Raw genomic sequence first — 16173 nt, forward strand, 5'->3', positions numbered from 1 at the left:
TAGCACTGAAGATGGCTTTCTAAGCCGAAAGTGCTCAGCTAGGAATTAAATTTTACACACTTAAAAATGCTTTTCTTTTCCTTGTCACTCAGTTGTCACAAGCGTGTACAAAACATATTTTTTACAAAAACAAGTTTTTAGAATAATTACTGTTTAGAAAATAAATACATTATTTAATTAGTTAAAATAAACTACTTATTTTTTTTGTGTTGTTGAAACCCTTCCTTCCTTCCTGACAATGTTAATAACATGATACTATGACTAACAAGATAGGATCTTCCCGTAGCACAAAATCGGTCGTGTTCGCGCATGCCGTCATTGGAGAGTAGAATTTGAATTCTTGTTAAAGTTAGTTAAAGTTAAATGGGATTTTTATGCATTCGGTGATGAAATTATTCAATTAGCAAAATAATAATATTAAATAAAGGTTTAATAATTACAATAATCGTACACAAAAGGATATCTCCAAACTATTTATTAAAGATTATTTAATGATACATACAAAAAACTGACATTACGAACGTGCAACTCTCCAATTACGTCACGACTTATGCGCAATATCTTATCTTCTTAGTCATAGTATCATGGTTAATAAATTGTAAGTATTGAGGAATTTGATATTTATTAAAGTACTCCTAATATTTTACTTATTATTTTATCAAATGCAACTGACTATGAACTTCTTTTCATTCATTTCATTTTTTATTCATTCTTCACTTAAATTTAATATTATGTACTTATAAAAATTTATTTTAAAGCTACCAGTTTCTCTCTGCTACTGGTAGAAGCGATCCACCCGTCTGAGCGAAGCACTACATCACATTCCCAAACTAAAGTTTGTCGGAGTCTAACCCATCGACAATAAGTTTTTAATATATTTTACGTTTTTATAGTATTTTTCTTCATGGTATTGTTCAGTTCGACAATGTAACTCTCTTATTTATACATCGATAATTGTATCATGCTTTAGTTGAAACAATAATGATAGTCTTTTATACAACCGTAGGAAATTGTTGTGTGCGCGTATATTCCAGTGCTATAATTCTTAAATTCGGTCCTGATGCGCCGCTCGTGGCAAACTGGCAACGTGGTCGGCCATTCTCCCGTACAAAATACATTGCCTATCGTACCTGCACTGCATTCTAACTGTGGCTTCTACTATAGTAGATCTTGCTTTTTGAGCCCGGAGCAAGTGAAAATAGTTGACCGCGGTAAATTTTACGAACGTTTAGTATTCTAGAGTTAAATGTTATTTTTGAAATTAACGTGGCTAACGCCTAATTCGAACATTTTAAGTATTCCAAACGACGAGTATGTCACAGCTCATCAGAAAGTAGCGTAACAGTTTCAATTTTTTTTTACTTTTCTTTAGGACAAGAAGTGGCAACTTACTGGTACTCAGCAGTACGACAATATGATTATGGAGGGGAGCCAGATAGTATACACGTTAACGTCAATGCAGGTAAGTTGTACCAACATTTTATCATTTTATTCAGTGTTCTAATAATTTATTATCTATTGTACGGGGTAGAAACATGGACGTTAAAAGCGCAAATAGTTAAGAAGCTTGAAGCTTTTAAACTTTGGATATACCGGAGAATGTTGAGAATTCCATGGACTGCCAGGGTCACCAATGAGGAAGTGCTGGGAAGGATGGATCGAGACAAAAAATTGTTGAGAACAATAAAAGTACGCAAGACTGCATACCTTGGACACATACTGAGGAATGATAAATATAGTCTTCTGCAGGTCATCATGCAGGGTAGAGTCGATGGCAAAAAGGGAATAGGTAGAAAGAGGATATCATGACTGCGAAATATTCGAGACTGGACAAACATGACTGTAGACAAATTATTCCACGTTGCAAAAGACAGAGAAACTTTTAGAAAGTGGTCGCCAACCTCCGTTAATGGGGACGGCATACGAAGAAGAAGATAATAATTTTTCTAGTTTCTTGTCTATCTAATAATTTATCTAATTGATCTAATGTCTTCTAATTATTTCCCACTCAAGTGGTTAGAATACAAAGGTACCATCTAGTTTTATGTATATATTTATGTATGATATAATAATATCGTTTTCTGTCAATCGTGTAAGTTATAGAATGATAAAAAATGTTTAGGTAATGTTAGATATTTTTAACTTTAAAATACTCTAATATTATTAATGCAGGACTATCTTATTATGAAGCAATATATAACAAGTTTTTCCTATGTAGAAGTAGACTATAATTTCAGTGATTTTTTAGATGGACTTGTCTGTATTTTCAATAAGGCATTTCCTTTAATTACAATTAAGTCAAAACATCACAAACCCTGGACTACCAAAGGTATCCACATATCAGCCAAGAATATGCGTTCACTACTGTACATCAAGACATTTACTACCAACGTCTTTGTCATTGAATATATCTTCAAGGACAGAGGAACCTATCTAAAACCTATCAAAACAGCTAAAAAAATGTACTATCATAATCGTCTGGGAAGCTCTAAAAATGTTGCAAGAGAAACTTGGTCCATAAGAAACGATCTACGAAATAAAACTAACACAGCTCAAACATTTTTTCTTTCAAGCCCGGAAAATCAAAATGAATACTTCGTAAATGCGAGTAAATAACATCAACATAAAAATATTCGTATTTAAATTTACACACGAAGATTTTTGAAAAACCAATAATAAAAACCACTGGATTGTCTTGACAAAAACTAATGGCGATATAATAAAATTAAGAACAATAATGTCATGAATGTGTTTAGAATAATTAAGTGTTATGGATGTAAAGTAATTTTCGAATTTTAAACACAGAAATAGGTTTTTTTATATTGAACAAAGATGACAGACTGTGATAAACTTCATCAATATTACATAACATCATTGATGATACAACCTCAATAAGTTTGTAAGTAGTGAATTTTTTAATTAATTATACCAACGTTAACAAAATATTCATCACATTTGTAGCTCCCTGATGAAGGACATAACCAATGTCCGAAAGCTTGGAATAAAAATTTACAAGAGTACACGTTTCATTTTTTATTGCTGCAAACCCAATATTTAATGTTTACTTCCTTACGTTGTCAGCAAATACTTCTGGTATTTGCTGACAACAATACATATATATATATATATATATATATATATATATATACAATATATATATATATATATATATATATATATATATATATATATATATATATATATATATATATTGATTTATAGTATCAGCAATCGGTCTGTAGGAAATAAAACTCTATTTGTTCTATGTCTCAATATTTCGTCACGATTTTGTTTAGATGTAAACAAAGTGAATATTTCAATACTTACAACTATAAGATTAAAAATTTAAATTTTATATATATATATATATATATATATATATATATATATATATATATATATATATATATATTTATATCTAGATAAATGACATTTTTGTTTGATTTTATTTACTTAGGAGTTATAGTAACCGCAATATTTTATATAGTGAATTCCCATTGTATAATTTTTAGTGAATAAGTTAAAATAAACAATTCATCATCATCAATCAGCCAATCCCGTCCACTGCTGGACATAGGCCTCCCTCAGTTTTTTTCAGTGTTCTCTACACTGGGCCGCTTGTAGCCAGTTTCCCGCTACTCTTTTTATGTCGTCGGTCCATCTAGTCGGTGGTCGTCCTCGGCTTCTTTTATAATTTCTGGGCCTCCATTCCATAATTCGTCTTGTCCATCGTCCATCTTGTGTTCTGGCTAAGTGTCCTGCCCAGTTCCACTTAAGTCTCGTGGTTCTTTCGATGACGTCTTGAACTCCTGATCTTTGCCTGATTTGTCGGTTTGTTATGTGGTCTCGGAGGCTCACATTCAGCATTGCACGTTCCATGGCTCGTTGTGTAACTCTTAGTTTATTCGCAGATTTCTGCGTGAGTGTTAAAGTCTCTGCTTTATAAGTTTGTACAGGCAAAACACATTGGTTATAAACTTTTCGCTTGAGACACATGGGAATTGAACATTTTAGAATATGGCTTAGTTTGCCAAATGCTGCCCATGTCAGGCCTATTCGCCTCTGTATTTCATTTGTTTGATTGTCTCTGTTTATTTTGATCTCGTGTCCCAGATATTTGTAAGTGTCTGTTTGTTGTATGGTATTATTGTCGATAGGTATATTTCCACTCATTACGAGATTTGTCATAAGTTTAGTTTTCTCAAAGTTTATCTTTAATCCTGCTCTTTCAGACAGACTTTTAAGCGAATGTAGCATAGAAACTGTATCCTGTAAGTTATCTGCGATTAATACGACATCATCTGCAAACCTCAGATGATTTAATCTTTCTCCATCTATATTGATGCCCATATCTTGCCATTGGGTGTTCTTAAATATTGACTCTAGAGCTGCCGTGAACAATTTTGGTGAAATATTGTCTCCTTGTCTTACTCCTCGACCTAAGCTGAATTTTTCTGTGTCTTCGTGTAGTCGTATACTTGATGTAGCGTTATCGTAGATGTTTTTGATTAGTGACGTGTACCTGTAATCTATTCGGCTTTGATTTAGGGCTTCCAGTACGGTTTCAAACTCTACAGTATCAAAAGCCTTCTCGTAATCGACAAATGCAAGAACCAGTGGTATGTTGTACTCGATGCATTTTTCAATTAAGATCTTTATGGTGTGCAAATGGTCATTTGTGCCATATCCTCTCCTAAAGCCTGCCTGTTCTTTGGGCTGATAGAAATCAACTATCAAATAAACAATTACTATGACAGTATTATCCATATTATAAAGGTAAAGATGGAATTAATAGTAGAGAATTGAGAAAAAATCAGGAACATGGTAAATTATTGGTCTATAAAATGTAATTGATGGTACGTAGTCAGATGTAATACTGATATTTAGAAATTGAATAAAATTGTAGGTAGAGTTACTAGAGGATTACTGAGTTTGGTTTTAAAGGTTAAGATATATATATATATATATATATATATATATATATATATATATATATATATATATATATATATATATTATATATATAATATATATATATATATATATATATATATATATAAATATATATATATATATATATATATATATATATATATATATATATATATATATATATATATATTGTTATGATGTATTATTTGTGAATGATGAGCAATGAGTGTTTTTTAATAATATGTATATAGGGTTTTTATCGCGGTTTTCAAAGAATTAGTTTGTAAGCACTTTTTGAAATTATCTTTATTATATCTATTATGAAACACACATATATATCTAACATAACCAATTTAAAGTTTAAAATAAACTATCTTTAAATTAAAATTCTTATGAAACTAATTAAATTATATAGATAATGTAAATTTTAAACAAACTATCTTTAAAATTGAAATTCTTATGATACTAACTAAATTTTATTAACAAAATTTTGTACCTTTCTTTCACTGAATGCCTAAATAAAATGTTCTCCAAAATAAAGATTTTAATCACCACTCAATGTCTTCGTTCTCAGCCTCGGTTATCCTTGTTTTTGTGAAATTACTTTTTCCAATTATCAGCTTCCACCAATTTAAAATATTTTTCTTCTTAACAGCATTTATATATATATTCTTCTTTTCAATATACCAATATCCAATCACCAAATATATTATATAATTTTAATTTTCAATTAATACTTCCTTCCATTATCCAATTACCATTTTTACATAACATAATTTTTAATCTTCAATAATATTATCTTTATACTGTTTCTTAATCTTCATTGAACTTATTATATTGAACATCTGGACCTTCTGACTGACTATCTTCACTAACTAAATGTGTCTATCTTCTAACTAACTTTCTTACTAACTGACTGGCCTACTGAACTGGTAACTGATCCTTGAATCCAAATCACCGAGTATTTATATCTTTTTCCATGTTCCAGAATCATCTGGCAAGAAATCATATTCGTATTGTTCTATATGATTGTTCTCGAAAAAGTATATGTTCTGGTTATGTCCATTTCACAGACATAACCATATTCGAGAACGTTTTACCGTAAACAAAGGTTAAATTCTGTATTCTAGAGAATTCCTTTCTTTTCTATCGAGAATTTTGTTGACATTTAGGCTTTTCAGATCAGAATATACACTTAAATCAGTAACTATATATAAATTAAACATTTTAAAGTAACATATTATTATAACCCCACTTTATATTCCTAATTATTATTTAAAATGTCACTTTCAGAGTATGTATATCTCTCTGTCACTTAAATGTATACTTGGTTGCCTATGCACATGGCTCACTTAAATATATTTACAATATTATAATTATTAAAATAAAACTTAATTACACGACTTATTATATGCTAATTTCTTAAGAATGCCCTCACATAAATAATTTTTATAATATTCCCTAGTATATAACTTATTAAAATAACCAAATACTTTTAATATCTAATATTATCTAATATATAACTTATAAATTAATTTTTTAAACACTAATCATCTCAATACCCCAAAATTAAATTTAAAATAAATAATTTACTTATTATTTTTTTAAATATTCACTTTGTTTACATAATATAATAATTATTTTGATAAATTTACAGTTTTCTCCTAAGAACTCACAAAATGCTGACGAAATATTGAGACATAGAAAAAATAGAGTTTTATTTTCTACAGACCGATTGCTAATACTATAAAACAATATTTAAAACAGTACGGTCGAAAATAATTTAATATATATATATATATATATATATATATATATATATATATATATATATATATATATATATATATATATATATATATATATATATATATATATATATATATATATATATATATTGTGACGATTGGGGTTTATAGAAAATAATTTATAAGTTATATACTACATAATATTAGATATAAAAAAGTATTTGATTATTTTAAGAAGTTATATACTAGAGAATTTAATAAAAATATATTTATGTGAGGGCATTTTTAATAAATTAGCATATAATAATTGTAAAAAGTTGTATTTTAATGTTGTAAATATATTTAAGTGAGCCATGTGCATAGGCAACCAACTATACAGTGAGTGATAGACAGATATACATACTCTGAAGTGACGTTTAAGAATATTTACGAATATAAAGTGGGGTTATAATAATATATTGTTTGAAATGTGTATTTTATTAAATTAGAGTGTTAGTTACTAATTTGAATGTTTATTCTGATCTGAAAAGCCTAAATGTCAACAAAATTATCAATGGAACATTAACGAATTCTCCAGAGTGCAGAGTGTGACCATTGTTTACGGTCGAACATTCTGGAATAATGATTATGTCGGTGGATGGAACAGATATTTTTTCGAGAACATCTATATAGAAGTAATGGAACAAATTGGAACATGATCTCTTGCCAGATGATTCTGGAATATCCAAAAAGATATAAATACCCGTGATTTGGATTCAAGAGGGCAGTTTTTAGTCAGAAGTCAGGCCAGTTTATTATGAAAGTTAGTAGAAGATAGACACAATTAATTAGTGAAGTCAATTGTTCACAGTTTTAGTAAGTCAGTCAAGCAGTTTAATAAGAAATATGAAAGTTAGTTGGAGATAGTCCAATTGTTTAATATAGTGAGTTAAATGAAGATTAAAAATTATGCATATATTTAATGCACATTTATAATTATACACAAATAATTATTGAAGATTATAAAAGTATATTAGAAGAATATTGGATGGACATTGGAAGGAATTAAAATTATATTATGATTAGAGATTAGTATAAATCAACTTATAATAATTGGATATTGGTATATTGAAAAGAAGAATAAATATAAATGGTGTTTGTTGGTTTGCTTGGTGGTGTATAAATGCTGGTGAAGAAAACTATATCTTAAATTGGTAGAAGCTGATAATTGGAAAAAGTAATTTCACAAAAACAAGGATAACCGAAGTACGAAGACATTCAGTGATGATTAGAATCTATATAGTGGAAAACAGTTCATTTAGGCATTCAGTGAAAGAAAGGTACAAAATTTTGTTAATATAATTTAGTTAGTGTCATAACAATTTCAATTTTGAAGATAGTTTGTTTAAAGTTTACATTGTCTATAGAATTTAATTAGTTTTATAAGAATATCAATTTAAAGATAGTTTATTTTAAATTTATATTGGCTAGGTTAGATATATATGTGTGTTTCATAATAGTTATAATAAAGATAATTTAAAAAAAGTACTTACAAGCTAATTCTTTGAGAACCGCGATAAAAACCCTATATATATATATATATATATATATATATATATATATATATATATATATATATATATATATATATATATATATATATATATATTATATTATTAAAAATACTCATTGCTCATCATTCAAACAAATAATACATCATAACAATTTGGCACCCAACGCGGTGGCTCTCTATTTAAAAGAATTAGTTTGGGAAGATAAGTGCTCTCATATAATTAAATTAATTATCAGTAGAAAGAAAAAAGTATAGATTTTAATTTTCATGAAAAATCAAAGAAGACATGAAAAAAATGGAACAGAAAATTTAAGAGAATATGAAAAAAATGGAAGAGAATTCAAAAGAAATCAAAGAAGACATAAAAAAATTGGAAGAGAATTCAAAAGAAGTCAAAGAAGACATGAAAAAAATGGAACAGAAATTGGAAGAGAATTATAGAAAATTAGAAAAGAAAATAGAAGATAATAATAATAAAATTGTAAAACAAATGGATAAAAAACTTGAAGCTGCAGAGAAAAAAGTAGCAAATGAAATAAAAAGTATACGGAATGACTACAAGAAAACGAAGACAGGAGAAACACAGAAGAAAAATTAGACGATATACAACAAAATATCCAAATAAATTGTAATCAAATAAGAAATGTGGAACAGAGAATAGATGATATTTCACAAATGAGAGACATAGGGAGACCTTACTTAAATTTAACAAATGAGACTGGGATTAAATTCTCTGGTAATATAAAAAATTTGCATCCTAGAGTATACATAAATAGTTTAAAACATAAATTAAGATTTGTGAATAATATTAATGATATTAAAGATTATATTAGAGTGACATTAAATGACAATGCAGCAACTTGGTTTGCTAGTATTGAGAATGATTTAGATAATTTTCAAACATTTGAAAATAAATTTTTAAATTATTATTGGGGTGAATTAGAGCAAGCCAAGTTTAGAGAAATTCTATATTTTGGAAAGTATAATCAAAATTTAAAATCAAATATGGTAGATTATGCATTGAAATTGATAACAGTTGCAAAATATTTAGAACCACCACTTAGAGAGGATGAAACAGTCTTAAATGTATCTAGACATTTTGATGCTGATGTTGTGCAAACCGTAACTGTACAAAATATTCAAACAATAGATAGTTTTATTAATTTTATTCAAAGAATACAAAGAGGCAATATGACAAGTAATAATAACAACAGAAAAAACAATAATAACTTTCAATATAATAAAAATGATAATCAACAATATAGACAATCATATAATAGATATGGTAATAATTTACAAAATTTTAATAATAATAACAGTAATTATAATAGACAACATTTTAATAACAGTACTAATAATAATAGACAAGATTTTAACAATAGAAGAAATACAGAGCGACCTAACTATAACAGACAGGTAAATTGTGTTCGAAGGAATAGGAGCTGCGAAGACAGGGAACGAAATCGTACAAGGCAAGAAAATGTGAGTAGAAGTCATACTAGGGAAAGACATAGTACATCAGATCCAAGTGGTCAGATACAATCTGACAATTCTAATAATCAAAATTTTGTGCAGTAAACTTTCTGAATTACAAGTTAGGCCATTGCTATTATGAAAAACCTTCTGAATTTATTTCTTTAGATGAAGATAAAATTATTGAATCTATTAATTTAATTTATATAAATGCTTTGGCCAAAAATAAAATGATTAAGATTATGATAGATACTGGTTCAGAAAGTACTTTAGTCTCGGAGAATTTTATTTTTAATACATTAAAATTATCAGATATAATAAAGATTCCAAAAATTAAAATTGTTGGTGCAAATAATAAGAAGTTGGGTGAAATTGATAAACTAGCCAATTTTAAAATTAATATTCTTAATAAAGAAATTAATATGCAAGGATTTATTGTCAAGGATTTATGTGTTGATATATTAATGGGAAATGATGAATTGGAAAAGAAGAAAGTAAAGATAGATTTTGAAAAAAAAATGGTAACTTTGGAAGGGCAAATAATTAAATTTATGCAGAAAGATGAGGTGGAAGAAGGAATAAGAGTTGATAGGATATTATTAAAAGAAAATAATGCTGTTTATGAAGAAGAAATGTATTTTGATGATAGGGAAATGTCCCAAAAGAATGTAAAGAATAATGGTAGTGAATATTTAAGGAATGGAAATTTTAAGCAGATGGATGCCTACGAGGCGGAGTGCGTAAAATTGGAAGCAAGGAATAATGAGTACATATTGAAGAATAATGTGATTTGTAAAGAAGAAGATATGATGAAAGTTTTAAATTGCCCTGAAGAATATAAATCAATAGTCATTTCCATATTGCAGCAACACAAGGGACTTGTCAATAAAGAAAATAGAATTGCACAAAATTATATCCATAGTATAAAAGTTAAAGAAGAAAAAGATTTTAAAACAAAATCATACCCAATACCATATAAATACAGAGAAGAAGTAAACAAAACAATTAATAATATGTTAGAAGATGGGATCATTGAGAAGGCAGACACACGTTTTATTAACCCCATAGTAGTAGTACGAAAAAGATCAGGTGAAATCAGGTTATGTTTGGATGCAAGGAATATTAACAAGATTACTGAAAAGCAATTTGAAGCACCAATGAGTATAGATGGAATATTAGGAAGAATTACAGGAATGCCATTTTTCACTAAAATCGATTTACAGCATAGTTTCTGGTTAATACCTCTAGAAAGAAAAAGTAGACAGTATACAGGATTTCAGATAGATGGAGTAGTATATCAATTCAAAGTAGTACCATTTGGACTTCAATCATCTTGCAGTCTTCTATGTATATGTCTTCATGATATTTTGGATCAATATGAACATTTTGTAATTCACTACATTGATGATATATTAATTTTTTCTAAAACGGCTGAAGATCATGAGAAACACCTAAAAATTATAATAAATAGATTAGACAAAGTTGGACTAAAAATAAATCAAGAAAAATGTACATTTTTTCAAAAAGAAGTCATATATCTAGGTTATAAACTTAACACTAAGGGAATCGAAATGGATCCAGAACGGACACAAGTCATTCAGGAATATAAAACACCACACAATTTAAGAACTTTAAGAGGATTTATTGGAATAATTAATTATTATAAAAGGATGATACCAGATCTAAGTATAAAAGAAATTCCATTACTTGAACTACTGAGAAAAGGTGTAAAATGGAGATGGGATCAGAGAAGAGAACTAGCATTCCAAGAAATTAAAAACATTTTTCTGTCAAATTTGAAAATATACTATCCTGACTACACACAGCCATTCATATTAAGAACAGATGCATCAATAGAGAGATTATCAGGGGTATTATTACAAATACATGATGGGGTCGAATACCCAATACAATTCATTTCAAGAATTACAAAGCCACATGAAAAGGGTTACTCAGTTTCAGAATTAGAACTAGCAAGTATAATACACTGTGTCACAAAATTAAGATTTTATTTGTTGGGTAATGAATTTACAATAGAAACAGATCACCAAGCTTTAACGTCTATATTAAATAACAAATATGGAAACAGTAGAATACATCGGTGGAGTCTAATACTTAGTGAATACTGCTTTGAAATCAAATACATTTCTGGAAAATCCAATATAGTGGCAGATGCTTTATCAAGGTTAGAAAATACATCACAAAAAGGGCAGCGAACAATAAAAATTGGATTAAATCAATTAGTAGAAAGTACTGGATTATATTCTAAAGAAGAAATTATAAGAGATCAGATCAATTTGAGTGAAAAACAAAAAGTCCTTAAGAAAGATGGAGTTTATTATAAAATAATAAATGGCATAGAAGTATATGTAATAACTAGAACTTTAGCAAAGAAAATATTGAAAAATTTACATAACAATTATATGCATATTGGTTCAAGAAAGCTATGGATGCTATTTAGGGACAATTATTTTGCAAAGAATGACATAAGTATAGCAAAAGAAATTACTACCCAATGCCCAATATGTCAACTAAACAAAGAAAAGAATTTCAAAAACCAGAACACATATAAATCTAATGTTGTATATGAAAAACTAAATACAGTTTCCATGGATTTTATTTCAAATTTAGTTCTCAGTCCAACAGGAAAAAAGCATATACTAGTGATAGTTGATTTATATACAAAATTTATTAAGCTATATCCCTGCTCTAGAACAAATGTTAAAACATTAAAATTATATATTAATCAATTTTTCGAAGAAATAGGACCATTTAGAAATTGCATAATAGATAATGCTACATATTTTAACAACCAAAAATTTCGGACATTTTGTGAGAAAAAGGGAATCAACATTCATTTTACAAGTATCAGACATCCTCAGGCAAATCCTGCAGAAAGATATATTAAAGAAGTTATAAAATATTTAAGGATACTGTGCCAAAATCAACACGAAACTTGGCAGCAACATATACCACAAGTAGAATATTTTTTAAATAATACACATAATTTGAATACAGAGGAAGTACCAGAATATTTAATGTTTGGCCATATAGGAAACAGAAAGTGGATTAGTGAATATAATCAGGATATGTTAGAACAAGTAATGCAGAAAGTGAATAACCGAATTAGGAGGAAAGCTGAAAAATATATCAGAAGACAAAATCGAAATATAAAAAAACCAATCACATTTCAAAAAGGAGACCTAGTGTTAATTCGTTCACTTAGAAAAAGTAATGTTAAAGAAAATCGTTGTAAAAAATTACAACCAATGTTTGAAGGTCCATACATAATTGAAAATCAGAATGGACTAAATAGTTATGTGTTAATAGATGCAGAGAACAGACTAAGAGGCATGTTTCATATCAACGACATTTTTCAATATCATGAAGAGATTGAATAATGATTTCTATACCTTTAACACAAATATAATAACACTAATAACTTACTGATATATCCATTTTATTCAATAGACTTGATTTGTTAAATGGTAGATGGTAGATTTCATTATTTTGAATCAATTTGACATCATACTTGTTGAATTTTGTATATATGGAAATTAATTTGTACCCTAAAAATTATAATTTGGGGTTAGACACAAAATTGATACTATAATTGCTATAAAAATGTCTTTCTAATATAATAAAGTGAAAAAACTTACCAATTTATATTGATGAAAGTTATTTTGAATGGAAATAATTCCTAGATTTTGTCTATAAATAAACAGAACACCATATCGATTATATTTTTAATTAAGGTTAGATTTTATTCTCTGATATCGCATCCATTGCTTCATTTGACATGACAGTTTGACCATAGAATAGCCGAACTGTGCTCCGTTGTTCTCTGCTTTGACATAGACAGCGAACAGGGATGTATTTAACACATTTTAAATAAAAAAAAAAAAATTTTGATTTATTAAATTTAATAAGGTATGAGAAAATTAATATTTAAAAAAATAATAAGTAAATTATTTATTTTAAATATTATTTTGGGGTATTGTGACGATTGGGGTTTATAGAAAATAATTTATAAGTTATATACTACATAATATTAGATATAAAAAAGTATTTGATTATTTTAAGAAGTTATATACTAGAGAATTTAATAAAAATATATTTATGTGAGGGCATTTTTAATAAATTAGCATATAATAATTGTAAAAAGTTGTATTTTAATGTTGTAAATATATTTAAGTGAGCCATGTGCATAGGCAACCAACTATACAGTGAGTGATAGACAGATATACATACTCTGAAGTGACGTTTAAGAATATTTACGAATATAAAGTGGGGTTATAATAATATATTGTTTGAAATGTGTATTTTATTAAATTAGAGTGTTAGTTACTAATTTGAATGTTTATTCTGATCTGAAAAGCCTAAATGTCAACAAAATTATCAATGGAACATTAACGAATTCTCCAGAGTGCAGAGTGTGACCATTGTTTACGGTCGAACATTCTGGAATAATGATTATGTCGGTGGATGGAACAGATATTTTTTCGAGAACATCTATATAGAAGTAATGGAACAAATTGGAACATGATCTCTTGCCAGATGATTCTGGAATATCCAAAAAGATATAAATACCCGTGATTTGGATTCAAGAGGGCAGTTTTTAGTCAGAAGTCAGGCCAGTTTATTATGAAAGTTAGTAGAAGATAGACACAATTAATTAGTGAAGTCAATTGTTCACAGTTTTAGTAAGTCAGTCAAGCAGTTTAATAAGAAATATGAAAGTTAGTTGGAGATAGTCCAATTGTTTAATATAGTGAGTTAAATGAAGATCAAAAATTATGCATATATTTAATGCACATTTATAATTATACACAAATAATTATTGAAGATTATAAAAGTATATTAGAAGAATATTGGATGGACATTGGAAGGAATTAAAATTATATTATGATTAGAGATTAGTATAAATCAACTTATAATAATTGGATATTGGTATATTGAAAAGAAGAATAAATATAAATGGTGTTTGTTGGTTTGCTTGGTGGTGTATAAATGCTGGTGAAGAAAACTATATCTTAAATTGGTAGAAGCTGATAATTGGAAAAAGTAATTTCACAAAAACAAGGATAACCGAAGTACGAAGACATTCAGTGATGATTAGAATCTATATAGTGGAAAACAGTTCATTTAGGCATTCAGTGAAAGAAAGGTACAAAATTTTGTTAATATAATTTAGTTAGTGTCATAACAATTTCAATTTTGAAGATAGTTTGTTTAAAGTTTACATTGTCTATAGAATTTAATTAGTTTTATAAGAATATCAATTTAAAGATAGTTTATTTTAAATTTATATTGGCTAGGTTAGATATATATGTGTGTTTCATAATAGTTATAATAAAGATAATTTAAAAAAAGTACTTACAAGCTAATTCTTTGAGAACCGCGATAAAAACCCTATATATATATATATTTATTATATTATTAAAAATACTCATTGCTCATTATTCAAACAAATAATACATCATAACAATATATATATATATATATATATATATATATATATATATATATATATATACAGTAGACTCCCTCTATAACGAGAACTGAAATGGCAGACTAATTACCTCGTTATAAGTCGATCTCGTTATATCAAACAACAATAATACTGTGCATACATATGAATATGTAGTTTTCTAAAACATTAACTTCCTATAGTGAAGCCATTCGGAGCAATATAAGATGCTAATTGTTTGAATAGCGTTTTTGAAAAAAAGTTGTTTACTTTTATTGTCAATGAAATACATTAAAACAAAAAAAGAGCTTTGTCCATAAAATTGTACAATTTTCAGTGACAATAAAGCATATTTCTGTTCTAAATAATTTTCTATTGTGGAAAACCTGTTTTAGGACATTTCACGCAGATGGTATGGGTTGGAACACGGTACTGTGGTGTTGGAAAAGCTCGCGGAAGATCAGGCAAACTGGTTGTAGTTGCTCACTACATGCCTCCTGGAAACGTTTCTGGAGCGTACATGATAAATGTGCTTCCACCTTGCGAAGATTATCCCCGACTTCCACCCCCTCCGCCGCCGAGATTGATAATGACAGGTAGTGTCACCTCTGAATCTAGTTCTAATTCTCCGCCTAGTACTTAGACAAATCAACGAAACTTGTTCTATTTATAAGCACTTCGCAATTTATCTTTCTACTAAAATTATAAGACTACGAACCGTAAAAGAATACAAGGTTGTTTTCCCAAATAATATAACGATAAAATGTATAAATAAATTCAATGTATAAAGTTAAAATTATTGATGGCGACTATACTTCATCCAATTTACTTACCGTTGCATGTCATCCGTGTCATACCCCGTGACGTCACATGATACCGACACGAAATATTTAGGCGGTAGGTGTGTTCTTTTTTAGAATCACTTTGCCGATACACTGGCATTACAGCCACTAGACATATTTTATTAGATACGCGTAGAAATAATATTTAAAGATTTC

At 28.0% G+C, this 16173-nt stretch overlaps 1 pseudogene; it reads left to right on the forward strand.

Moving 5' to 3' along the window:
• Positions 1-15848, forward strand: part of LOC140446553 (venom allergen 3-like) — a 195158-nt pseudogene extending 179310 nt beyond the window's left edge.
• Positions 15849-16173: the final 325 nt, after the last annotated feature.

The sequence above is a fragment of the Diabrotica undecimpunctata genome, chromosome 7 (genome assembly GCF_040954645.1).
Source record: "Diabrotica undecimpunctata isolate CICGRU chromosome 7, icDiaUnde3, whole genome shotgun sequence".
Taxonomy (NCBI): Eukaryota; Metazoa; Arthropoda; class Insecta; order Coleoptera; family Chrysomelidae; genus Diabrotica; species Diabrotica undecimpunctata.